Source organism: Oncorhynchus nerka, linkage group LG10 (genome assembly GCF_034236695.1).
Source record: "Oncorhynchus nerka isolate Pitt River linkage group LG10, Oner_Uvic_2.0, whole genome shotgun sequence".
In the NCBI taxonomy this organism is placed as follows: domain Eukaryota; kingdom Metazoa; phylum Chordata; class Actinopteri; order Salmoniformes; family Salmonidae; genus Oncorhynchus; species Oncorhynchus nerka.
Window position 1 is genome coordinate 39,868,166 of NC_088405.1, and position 13,346 is coordinate 39,881,511.

Sequence of the window (13,346 nt, forward strand, 5' to 3'; positions counted from 1 at the left end):
CCAGACGACGATAGGCCAATTGTGTGCCACCATATGGGACTCCCAATCACGGCCGGATGTGATGCAGCCTGGATTCGAACCAGGGACTGTAGTGACACCTCTTGCACCGAGATGCAGTGCCTTCGACCGCTGCGCCACTCGGATGCCATAATCACCATCCGTATCTTTTGAAGTTGTAAATTGCATTATGTATTCTGTACTATAACGATTGAAGTTACTTGAACATCACCATTTGTTGTAGTGAACACTAAAATGTAGTTTTTTTCTCCTCAAGTGTAAACAGTAGGTCTACGTAGTTCTGATTAGGAGGCTAATTGTTAGTGGTCGTGTGTTAATGTTTAACATTGTTTTATGTATTTGACCATTTTTCAATTTTAGCAGGCATTGTTGAGCACACTGCTTATTCCTCTTGCAGTAACTGGAGGTAGAGCCACAAGCATTACAGGATGCTGCATTAGCCTCTGACAGTAAAGGGCTCTATTCAATCTGTAAATCTGATGAATGACATATTCCGCAAAAGAAATTTAAGGGTAATTTCCGATTGAGCCCACATATGCAACATTTTCCATGACCGTAGTCTCCACTAAAGCAGGAACATTGCCTTTAAATTTCAAGCACGCTGTAAAACTGGACTTCCGCAATGCTGATTAAATAGAGCCCTAAGATTAGTACGTACACACGACCTTGTTGATAGTGGAACTGGCCTGTCTCATTATTGAACGTCAATTTGTCTGACGGTTTGATATCAGTTCACCATGATCAATTACACATCATAGCACAACAAACTATTTTAGAATTACACTTTTCACTGTATACGCTGACCGTTGGAGATGTTTGAATAGCCACTACTCAATTTCTATAACGAGTTAGGTAGTTACTTTTTTTACATTGTATACAGTGCAGTCTACACAGTGTCAGCTACTGCCATTTCACATTCTCATCTCAACTAGTAGACTAAAGTCGTGTCAGAGAAGAAAATGTTTTTGAGCTGATACTTATAGCTTGCGGTTGCACTGTCAGAATCTGACGTCATGACAAACTTGATCTGTCCTGTTTCACAAATTGCTTCTGAAATTGATCCTTGAAACGAGAGAATGAACCCTACACAATTCCCTTGGCCTTGACATAAGGTACAGCGATAAATATACAAGAATAATGAGCAATTACCATATAATCACCCCCCCCAAATAGCTTACATAATAATAAATTAAACATTGTAGTTTCTCGGATACAGTTTCTCATTTTATTATTAACGAGGGCGGGGGGAGATAGGGGGGGGGGGGGCTTGCATGGTGCAGAGATAGGCTTATTGAGATGAGGATGTTTTCCAAACACAACAATAAAAAATAGTTCACGGACTTTTTCTAATGATATTGATCACGTAGTTTTGATGCCTATGCGGAAACATGGAAAAATAACTACAAAACAGAGATTTTGAATCAACTTTAAGTGCCCTTTTCAAAATAATATTTGTGAAATATAGGTGTCAAAGGTTTCATGTTGTTATGTAGTTGATATAACTGAGGAAACATACACGCACATACACACATTGATTGAGGTCTTTCATTTGGATAAGATTATATAACATTTAGTAGACAGTTACGCCCTATCCATTCTAGAAGTGCAAACTAACTATTTTTGGGATTATTACTTTTTATGTTGGATAGTGCTGCATAGGCCATAAGATCAGCTGAGGTAAACAATTTTCATTATCACGGATAAACATTGATTACCATTAGGCCCTGCCTAGCTTATTCAACAACATAATGAAAAAGCATTTATTTATTTATTTTTTTAGAAATTTTAGCAAATTAAACACTGAAATATCACATTTACATAAGTATATGGTTCAAGTCCGGGCTCTGGCTGGGCCACTCAATGACATTCAGAGACTTGTCTAGAAGCCACTCCTGTGTTGGCTGTGTGCTTAGGGTCGTTTTCCTGTTTGAAGGTGAACCTGCGCCCCTGTCTGAGGTCCTGAGTGCTCTGGAGCAAGTTTTTTTCAAGAATATCTCTGTACTTCATCTTTCCCTCGATCCTGACTAGTCTTCCAGTGCCTGCCACTGAAAAACATCCTCACAGCATGATGCTGCCATCACCATGCTTCACAGTAGGCATGGTGCCAGGTTTCCTTCAGACGTGATGCTTGGCATTCAGGCCAAAGAGTTCAATCTTGGTTTCATCAGACCAGAGAATCTTGTTTCTCATGGTCTGAGAGTCTTTAGGTGCCTTTTGGCAAACTGTAATTTATTTTAATTGAACCTTAATTTTACTAGGCAAGTCAGTAAAGAATAAATTCTTATTTTACAATTACCCTGGCCAAACCCTCACCTAACCCGACGACACCGGGCCAATTGTGCGCCGCCCTATGGGACTCCCGATCACAGCCAGTTGTGATACAGCCCAGGATCGAACCAGGGTCTGTAGTGACACCTCTAGCACTGAAATGCAGTGCTGTAGACTGCTGCACCACTCAGGAAATAATTTGACTGAGGAGTGGCTTCTGTCTAGCCACTCTACCATAAAGGCCTGATTGGTGGAGTGCTGCAAAGATGGTTGTCCTTCAGGAAGTTTCTCCCATCTCCACAGAGGGACTCTGGAGCTCTGTTTAGAATGACCATCGAGTTCTTGGTCACCTCTCTGACCAAGGCCCTTCTTCCCTGATTGTTCAGTTTGGCCGGGCGACCAGCTCTTGGCGGTTCTAAACATCTTCCATTTAAGAATGATGGAGGCAGCTGTGTTCTTGGGGACTTTCAATGCTGCAGAAATGTTTTGGTACCCTTCCCCAGATCTGTGCCTCAACACAATCCTGTCTCGGAGCTCTACGGACCATTTCTTCGACTTCATGGCTTGGTTTTTGCTCTGACATGCCCTGTCAACTGTGGGTCCTTATATAGACAGGTATGTGCCTTTCCAAATCATGTCCAATCAATTGAATTTACCACAGGTGGACTCCAATGAAGTTGTAGAAACAGCTCAAAGATGATCAATGCAAACAGGATGCACCTGAGCTCAATTTCAAGTCTCATAGCAAAGGGTCTGAATACTTATGTAAATAAGGTATTTCATTTGTAATAAATTAGCTAATACTTCTAAAAACCTGTTTTCACTTTGTCTTTATGGGGTATTGTGCGTTGATTGATGAGGGGAAAAAAATAATGCAATCCATTTTAGATTAAGGCTGTAATGTAACAAAATGTGGAAAAAGTCAAGGGGCCTGAATACTTTCCAAATGCACTGCACATTTCATCTCAACTGAACAGGACATTTGATTCAAGAAATCATTTTAATCACATGTTGTTGTTACTTGACTGTGTTGAGTTAATTTCCGTTAAAGCTGCAATATGTAATTTTTTGGGGCGACCCCTGACCAAATTCACAAAGAAATTTAGTTTTGATATTACGTTTAGCTTTTGGTCTTTTACTAAAGGTTTTGTACAAACAGCTGAAAATACAATAATTTTGGTTATGGAAAATATATTTCACAGGGGTTAGATAGTACAATGACTCTCTACACTTTACTTGGTTGTTTTGTCACATCAACTGAAATTAGCCGACCTATTAGAATTTTAGCAACCAGGAAATGGCGGAGTGATTTTTGCATAGTGAGTCTTCAACTCTCTCAAAGTGAAAAAGATGTGTGAGGGGCATCATGATCATATTTCCCAGCATGCTTTGTTGCAGGTTGCGTTTTAGAATAGTTTGTTTGAATATCTATGTTTCCTCATGCACATTGATTAATCTATACTATACAAAGATAAATACATTTTTCTAGAATAATCTAATATGTAAGGGTTTGGATTTATTGCTCCCATTACTGAGATGGTTGTTCCAGTTTAGATGGTTTAGGTAAAAAAAAAAATTGTTCTCCAAGCAGTAATTCCTATTGCAGGTTGTTGGTGATAAAATATAAAAAAATCCTGGTAAATCCTCCCTCTAGCTGGATTCAGATAAGAATGACTATTTACTGATCATTTCATAAACCATCATTTTTTGACTTGCTGGTTTGATGTGGACCATGAGCCAGGATTTTCAGACCACAATGACAAGGATAACTAGGCCATAATGAAAGGCTTTATGAAATGTATAATTCTTGGTATTAAATGGTTTGGTTTTAATTGAAACAGTTACTTTGTTAGTCAGTTGGATAAGGCATCAGGAAAATTAGTTGTTGAATGAAACATGCCTATCGCTGTCACTAACAAACACAATAATGGGTGGGTATCTCTCACATTCACTGGAATGGCATGCTGGGAAATATGCAAATACAGCTTTACACCCTTCTCTGTTAAAATAACAGCCCCAATTATTTAGTGTTTATAACCTAAACGCCTTGTGTTGAATAAACGTGTTAATGTGTTTAAAAAGTGTACAGTGAATAAACATGGACTGGTGTTTACATCTAAACACTGTGAAGCGTTTTCATTGAAGTTCTAAATGCCTTGAGGCGTTTTAAAAAGTGTTACAGAAAAGTGTTAAGTTATGTGTTCAGATCCTAACATTTTGTTTTACAGTGTTTATGCATGCACGCGCACACGTGGTTATGAATTGCATGAAATATTCAGTGTGGACCCTTATGTTGTTATTGATGCTCAAAAGGTTTCGTTGAAATGTTCTCCATGCGGCATTTATTAAGATTGTTAACTTAGCAACATCATTTTTTGAAATTCCTTTATTACAGAATAGGTCTAGACGTGATGCTTCTTGTGTTCACATCAGTTGTTTGCTAGTGTTGCTAAATACTTGAATCATGATGTACTGTAGGGTCCCTGGCTGTTAATGTTTTATGGGCATATTATGTCTCTAATTGCAAATTTGAGTATTCAGGAATCCCCACCCCTGTCCCCACCCCTTTCCTCTCCTTGGTGATATAGCCCACAGAGCGATAGAGAGAGAGAGAGAGAGAGAGAGAGAGAGAGATGTTGTCTACCTCACTTGCTTTGGCAATGTTAACACATGTTTCCCATGCCAAAAAAGCCATTGAATTGAGAGAGAGAGAGAGAGAGAGAGAGAAATAGAAAGAAAGAAAGAAAGCACAGGAGCACAGAGCAATGATGGGAGCTTTTTCAACATAAAATGTTCCTATTCTCTAACACTTTAATTAACAAATATCTAAATATTATTCTTTGGTACAAGTCTGCACATTGCAAAAAAGCCGTGCTTGACAATAGGAACACGTACCTCTTCAATTAAATTACTCTGGCAGTGGTAAATCAGCACACTATTGAAATCAACTATAAAAATGTATATATTCTCGATAGGCCTACATATTAATGACACAGCAAAATCATAGCCTATGCACAAGGTCAAAGCTGGGTTCGTTATTTGGTCAAGAGATGTCTAGAGTGCAGCAGTGACAAATGGCCCATTTTATAAGTAAACATTCAAATAGTGTTTCGGCAAGATGGAACTCAGAAACATTCAACGTTTCCCACCTGTAGATGTCTCTTTCGCCGCCCAGCTACAGTAGCATATATGGTTCCTTGGAAGTTGTGGGAACATATGTTTTTGGTTTCACATTGGCTGTGGGAACGAAGCCATACATTTCTTGACCGGCAAATGTTTTTTAAACGTTCTGAGAACAGAAATGAAAAATTTCAACTGTTCTGGGAACGTTTTTGGGGGATTACAGGGAGGTTCTGAGAACGTTTTACTCTGGTTCCTGGAAAGTTTCCCTGGGAGATTTTATTAACGGCCTGAGAACCGAAATTATAGGTTATTTTGGAGGATTTTGAATAACTTACTTAAAACTTTCACTGAATGTTTCAATAAAACTGCTAGCTTGTTTTCTGTCAACTTTTTTTTTAAAACACCAAGCACCAATGGAAATGTATTTCCTGAGGCATTCATCATGCAAAAACATTTCTATTTTATTGTGCCACAATGTCAGTGAGATTCAAACCTATAATCCTTTGTTCTTGGCCCATGGAATTAGTCCACTGCACCAGCAGGATGGAGCTAGCTTGCCATGTTTTTTTTATGCACACAAGCTGTTAATTTTAGTCTATTCAAACAGACCCCATTTAAAAGAAAACAAGCACTCATTAAGATCAAGTGGGCCCCTTTTAGTGGGCGTGGCCAACACACCTGAACACACTTAACAACATAGAGGATAGAGAGAGTTTTGTTGATGCTGAGAATGGATTGTACATTTTTAAATAATATTCATGTTCTCTGAACATTTCTAAAGTTTTCGTGTGATTTTTATGGAGAAAAAAAACACGGAACAAGTTGAGAACATCACTTTAAATAGAACCACAAGGAAACCTTTAGGAAACGTTATGCTGAAGTACTGAAATTCCCACAGAAGAACATTGTTTCTGAATGTTCTTGGAACAATTTGAGAACATAAACATAAAATAGTATCATGTGGAATCCTGTAGGAAACATAATGCTGAAGTACTGAAATCACCACAGAAAACGTTGTTTCTTAACGTTCTCTGAATGATTTGAGAACATTCCCAATTTCAAACAAGTTGGAGATCTTTCCTAAAACATTACCAAAATTGAAATTAATAAGAGTCTATTGACGCTACAGTGCGTCAATCTAAGTAACATAATAAAAAAAATCCCCATAAAAATCTGTCAATTTAAACTAGATATATCTGGGGGGTTTTCATGGGCTGCATCTCAATCGCCCTGCCGCATCTGCGGTGGAAGGGGATTGAGCTAAAGCAGTGTTAGTCAGACCATGAGACATCACAAAAAATCGGTCTTCTCACGCAAACGGTTGGCCTAGAAACTAATATGACCCCACTAAGGAAAGAGGAGATTCTCACGAACACGATGGTGTTCTTTGTTTTGCTCTACAACCCCCACAAATGTCACAGGACTCGTCTGAAGGTAACCCGGTACCGACTTAAAAAATGAATGGAAGATTGGAGGTAGTTTAGTGCCAACAAAAAAAAGGGGTTAATGTACCCGTGATTGAATTGTATTTAAATACCAAGAAAATATATTTTTTTGGTCAAGTTCCTCATACACTATATATACAAAAGTGTGTGGACACCCCTTCAAATTAGTTGATTCGGCTATTTCAGCCACCACCGTTGCTGACAGGTGTATAAAATTGCGCATACAGCCATACAAACTGCATATACAAACATTGTCAGTAGAGTTGGCTTACTGAAGAGCTCAGCAACCTTCAATGTGGCACCGTCATAGGGTGCCACCTTTCCAACAAGTCAGTTTGTGAAATTTCTGCTCTTCTAGAGCTGCCACGGTCAACTGTAAGTGCTGTTATTGTGAATTGGAAACTTCTAGGAGCGACAACCGCGAGGTGGTAGGCCACACAAGCTCACAGAACAAGACCGCCGAGTGCTGAAGCGCATTGCGCATAACAATCGTCTGTCCTCAGTTGTAACACTCACTACCGAGTTCCAAACTACTTCTGTTAGCAACATCAGCACAATAACTGTTCTTTGGGAGCTTAATGAAATGGTTTTCCATGGCCGAGCAGCCGCACACAAGCCTAAGATCACCATGCACAATGCCAAGCGTTGGCTGGAATGGTGTAAAGCTAGACATAGGGGCGGCAGCGTAGCCTAGTGGTTAGAGCGTTGGACTAGTAATCGGAAGGTTGCGAGTTCAAACCCCCGAGCTGACAAGGTACAAATCTGTCGTTCTGCCCCTGAACAGGCAGTTAAACCCCACTGTTCCCAGGCCGTCATTGAAAATAAGAATATGTTCTTAACTGACTTGCCTGGTTAAATAAAGGAAAAAATTAAAAAATATTGGACTCTGGAGTAGTGGAAACACATTCTCTGGAGTGATGAATCACACTTCAACAAGTTTGTGGCAACAATTTGGGGAAGGCCCTTTCCTGTTTCAGCATGACAATGTCCCTGTGCACAAAGCAAAGTCCATACAGAAATGGTTTGTCGAGATCAGTGTGGAAGAACTTGACTGGCCTACACAGAGCCCTGAACTTAACCCCATCGAACACCTTTGGGATTAATTGGAACGCCGACTGCGAGCCAGGCCTAAATGCCAGTGCCCGACCTCACTAATGTTCTTGTGGCCGAATGGAAGCAAGTCCCTTCAGCAATGTTCCAACATCTAGTGGAAAGCCTTCCCGGAAGAGTGAAGGCTGTTATAGCAGCAAAGGAGGGACAAACTCCACATACTCCGCCTATGATTTTGGAATGAGATGTTCGACGAGCAGGTGTCCACATACTTTTGGTCATGTAGTGTATGTGCTGAGAATGTTCCAAAGCCAAGAAACTATCCTGCACCATTCCCAGAAAGTTGTGGAAAGGTTGTATGAAAAATAACCATCGGACAACCACACTCTCACCAAGCACTAAGGAATATATGGTTTTCAGAACATTACAAAATGTGCAAGCTGGGAGGCTACACGGCTTCTTGACTAGAGGCCTGTGACAAGCCTTGTGCGGACAATTTCAGCATCTGCTTGACCTTGACTAGCAGAGTGCAATCACCTTGCTGACTAGGAGCACAGCGGCAGTGTTTTAAAGGTATTTAGCACAACCTCCAGTCACCCACACAACGTTACAGAGCCTTGTTTCCCAGATTCTTCATAGCATTAAGATCATCGTTAGAACCTTTTATCGATGTATCTTCAGTAGCCGAGATGTTTCCCAGAGCCTTCGTTACTAAAATGGCCTTTAAAAACCTTCGCACAATCTACAAGTAATTCAGGGCGTCTACTAAGCTAACATATGGGATTGTCTTAAGAATGGTCATTCCATGGATCATTTAGCTATTTGATTTTGAATTATATATATTTTTGGGGGATAAAATATTGAATTTGGTGTTTACTGCTATAGCCCATAGAAACACATTGTATAACACATTAATAAATGTGCAAAACAGACAGTCAAAAAATAAATCATAAGGAATAAGGTTTTAAGTGTCCGTCCAATATCTAGGAGATCCAAGAAAGCTCAGGAATTCTATGAAAAACATTTGACACACATTTAACCCCTTTTTTGGGGGGGAACAAAACTACTTCCATACTTCCATACATTTTTAAAACAAGTACCAGGTTACCTTCAGACGAGTCCCAATACACTTGTGGAGAACATCGTTGTGTTTGTGAGAGTCTCCCCTTTGTCGACAAAACAGTTCGGACGCTACAGACAGAAGTTGGCACATCGGTGGTACCGACGTCAGAAGAGTCCCGTGGGGCTGGTGGGGGGTCATAGAGCAAAACCGAGAACACCGCCATGTTTGTGAGAGTCTCATCTTTCTGTAGATGTGTGGGATGTATCCTGGTCGGACAAACAACGCTGTAGCTCTGCCACTTTCCACCGCAGATGCGGAAGCCCGACGTAGGTGGGTGTAGCCCACACAAAAATCAGACACTGTATCTCTATCTTCAATAGACATTTTTTGATGTGGATTTTTTTATTATGTTCATTGATTGATGCAAGGTGCATACATCGATTCAAGGGGGTTTAAAGGTAAGATTTGAATGGAGAAAGCTGATCCGAGAGCAGCGCTGCTTTTCCTTCGATCCTATCAGTTTTGACACATGGTCTAATGATGGATTTACCAAACGTTCTCTCTACGTGCTAGTTTGGGGAACACATATAAAGTTGTCTCGTAAAATAATGATGCATCTGGTATGATCATCGCCATGCTTAAGTTATATACAAGTGGGAAACAAGGCCCAGGTAAGTAGGTTTGAATTTTAAGGTCAAATGCAGCCATTAAATTTTTTTTTTTGAAACAGTCCTGTCAGGTGCAGAAATACACAAAACAGAAATTAACTACCCACAAAACCCATGTGGGCAAGAGCTACCTAAGTATGGTTCTCAATCAGAGGCAGCTGTCTATCGTTGTCTCTGATTGAGAACTATACTTAGGTAGCTTTTTCCCACATGGGTTTTGTGGGTAGTTGTTTTCTGTTTTTGTGTCTGCACCAGACAGAACTTTTTCGGTTTCGTTCATTCTCTTTGTTGTTGTTATTCAGTGTTCAGTTCAAATAAAAAAGATGAACACGTACCACGCTGCACCTTGGTCTTCACCTTCTTCCACCAACAGCCGTTACAGTAACCCATGGCCGGACGGTACACCTGATAAAATACGTTATGTGCCTTGCAGTTTATGGGCCTGGCAAAATCCTCAATTCGTTCCCTAAATAAAACAAACAATGGCTTCACTAAATATATCACATGTGCAGCCGAACTATTTCGTCTCTCGATCTGGAGTTTACTCCTCTCACATCAGGATTAATAAATGTGTTTCTGTTTGCTGACAGTGGACTGTCTTTCAGACATTTTGGGTCTGTTTTATATGGCATATTAGCAAACACTCTTCTGCAGTAGCCTATAGACTGCCACACAATAAAAAAAATGTAACAATTGCTTGTTTTTGTTGTATCAGGACCCATTAGGTATTGTAGCGAATTTAGGGTGGACGAAGGGGGGTAAGATACCTTGTAACATAACACTAAATCAATATGTTTAACCCACAGAGGCTGTAGACCTACTCTTACCAATGGCAATGTCATCACTGGAAATGTTTTTTCCCTTACTGTGACAGACGGGTTGCTTCCGGGGAATTTACCAGTGCTCCAGCTTAACACGTCTGTAGTGGGTTCCGGCGTCAGTTGCGACAGAGACAGAGAAGACGAGTCGGAAATGGGAAGCACGTCACCTTTAACGTCACTGCCCGTATCCGCTTTTTGGCCTGGCTATACACCAGCACAATTCTCGCCTGCGTTTGAACCCTTATGACAAGCCACATGAATTTCATGTGAACACATGTGAAGTGTTCCAAAAACACATGTTTTATGTGAACACACGTGATCTTTAGTGAAGTTAATGTGATAACATGTGACAACGTATGTAAAGCAACATATGATAACATTCAACTACACTTGAACACGTGATCACATGTGAAGTGTTCCAAAAACACATGTTTTCACATAAATTCACATGTGGAATTTCATGTAAAATCATGTATTTGATGTATTTTAGCTTTAATATGAAATGAGTTAATAATTTGCACTCTTTGTAGCAAAGTGCTACAATGTCACTCGGTTAATAATCTCTCTAGACAGACGGGTTGTTTCCCACAATGAACCAATGTTCTGGCTTTCGTATACTTGAAAATAAAAGAAAGCCGCACACTCTTGGAGCTCAGATGCAAAAAATTTAATACCAACGTTTCGACAGCCAAGCTGTCTTCATCAGGGTATAATCACAAACACTGCGGGATGACTCGTTTATATAGTGTCAAAAGACACAGGTGTCTGTAATCATTACATTTACATTTAAGTCATTTAGCAGACGCTCTTATCCAGAGCGACTTACAAATTGGTGCGTTCACCTTAAGACATCCAGTGGAACAGCCACTTTACAATAGTGCATCTAAATCTTTCAAGGGGGGTGAGAAGGATTACTTTATCCTATCCTAGGTATTCCTTAAAGAGGTGGGGTTTCAGGTGTCTCCGGAAGGTGGTGATTGACTCCGCTGTCCTGGCGTCGTGAGGGAGTTTGTTCCACCATTGGGGGGCCAGAGCAGCGAACAGTTTTGACTGGGCTGCGCGGGAACTGTACTTCCTCAGTGGTAGGGAGGCGAGCAGGCCAGAGGTGGATGAACGCAGTGCCCTTGTTTGGGTGTAGGGCCTGATCAGAGCCTGGAGGTACTGAGGTGCCGTTCCCCTCACAGCTCCGTAGGCAAGCACCATGGTCTTGTAGCGGATGCGAGCTTCAACTGGAAGCCAGTGGAGAGAGCGGAGGAGCGGGGTGACGTCATCATCATCATAATATAATATAATAATCATAATCATGGCCAGGAGTGGCCTAATATCATTGGTTAATAATCAAATATTAAAATGTCATACAAAGAACAACATACAAACAAATGGATAGCATACGATCATAGATTAATTTAACTACAAGTTTACACACAATTACAATGGCAAAGTCACAATAATCACAAGAATGGCTTCAGATCAAAGTCTACGTTGAGACCGAAGGGCGCAAGGGTCTTTAAATTAAAGATCCAGGCAGCCTCTTGTTTTAACAATAAATTATCAAGGTCACCCCCTCTCCTAGGGAGGGTGACATGTTCGATGCCAATATAACGCAGAGACGAAATCGAGTGGCCTGCCTCCAAGAAGTGGGCCGCAACTGGATAAGTAAAGTTTTTACACCTAATGGTGCTACGAGGCTCTGAGATACGTACTTTTAATTCGCGCTTTGTTTTACCTACATAATTTCGTATACAACATACGTATTCTGTACGTATACAACATCAGTTTGGCATAGAGGAAAGAGCATGGTTGGGACATACAGCATTCTTACTGTCTCTGCCTTGGGCCTTATTGTTGCCCAAGCCTAAACATCCCCCAGACACAAAATAGTAGCTAGCAGGATGAAGATCACAGAGGTTATTTCTAATTTGGGTATTTCGCAAGTGAGGTAAACAGCTTCAGGATTGTGTCTTTAAATAAGATGTCAAATGTGGCTAAGGTCGGGAGGCCATGGAGGTAAATGGGCAGGCATGTGAATTTGAGGGAATTTGTTCGTGTTACTTCTTATGTGCGCACAATTCAAGTTTGGCAGTGTCTCCCTCTCTAAGTGGTTTTGGGTGGTAGCTTGCTGACTGATGTGGAATAAGATCTGGTTTAACCAGACGGGCTAGCTTCTTGGTTTGCTCTGAGGATATGGCTGGAGAGGCGTTGGCATTGCCTGGTGAAGCTGGATGGCGTTGGCTGGCCATGGTTGGGATCATCGCACTATTGCCGATGTGGGCTGGTGGAAATCTGGATAGAGTGGTCTATTCAAGTAAATAAGTGGTTTTGGCTGGAGGATACTCTGTTGGGAGGGCTGGATAGTTTCGTGCAGCTGGAGCGAATCGTCCCAGTGCAGACGTGGAAACAAGCAGAATTCTGGGGTTATGGAGTAACCATGAGAGGGAAAGTGATTGAAATGAGTGGCCTGACTGTCCCGGGATGCCATATATATACCCAATGTAACCACCAATATTTTAGCTTTACGAATGCAGGTATTTGGTTGGCTTTGTTTTTTTATAATCAAGGTTGAGGCATGCTAATTGGTTAATACATTTCTTTAGTTGAATAACTGATTAGTTCAATGATTGACTTGGAAGAATGAAAAAAATGACTTGTTTCTTGCCAGCTGCCAAGTTCAGGAGTAAAGTAATTTCACAAACGATTCTTCATTATTAAGAGGTAGGCGTAGTTATTGTGTGCATATTATATTTTAGGTGTGGTCTACTGCTCTACTGTGCATTCTGAAATGTCAAATATGGGTAAGTTGTTGTAGATTCTATTGTGTACAGCATTCATATTATAACAAATGTATCTTCAATATTACATTTATATACACCACAAAAATAGTAGAAATTCG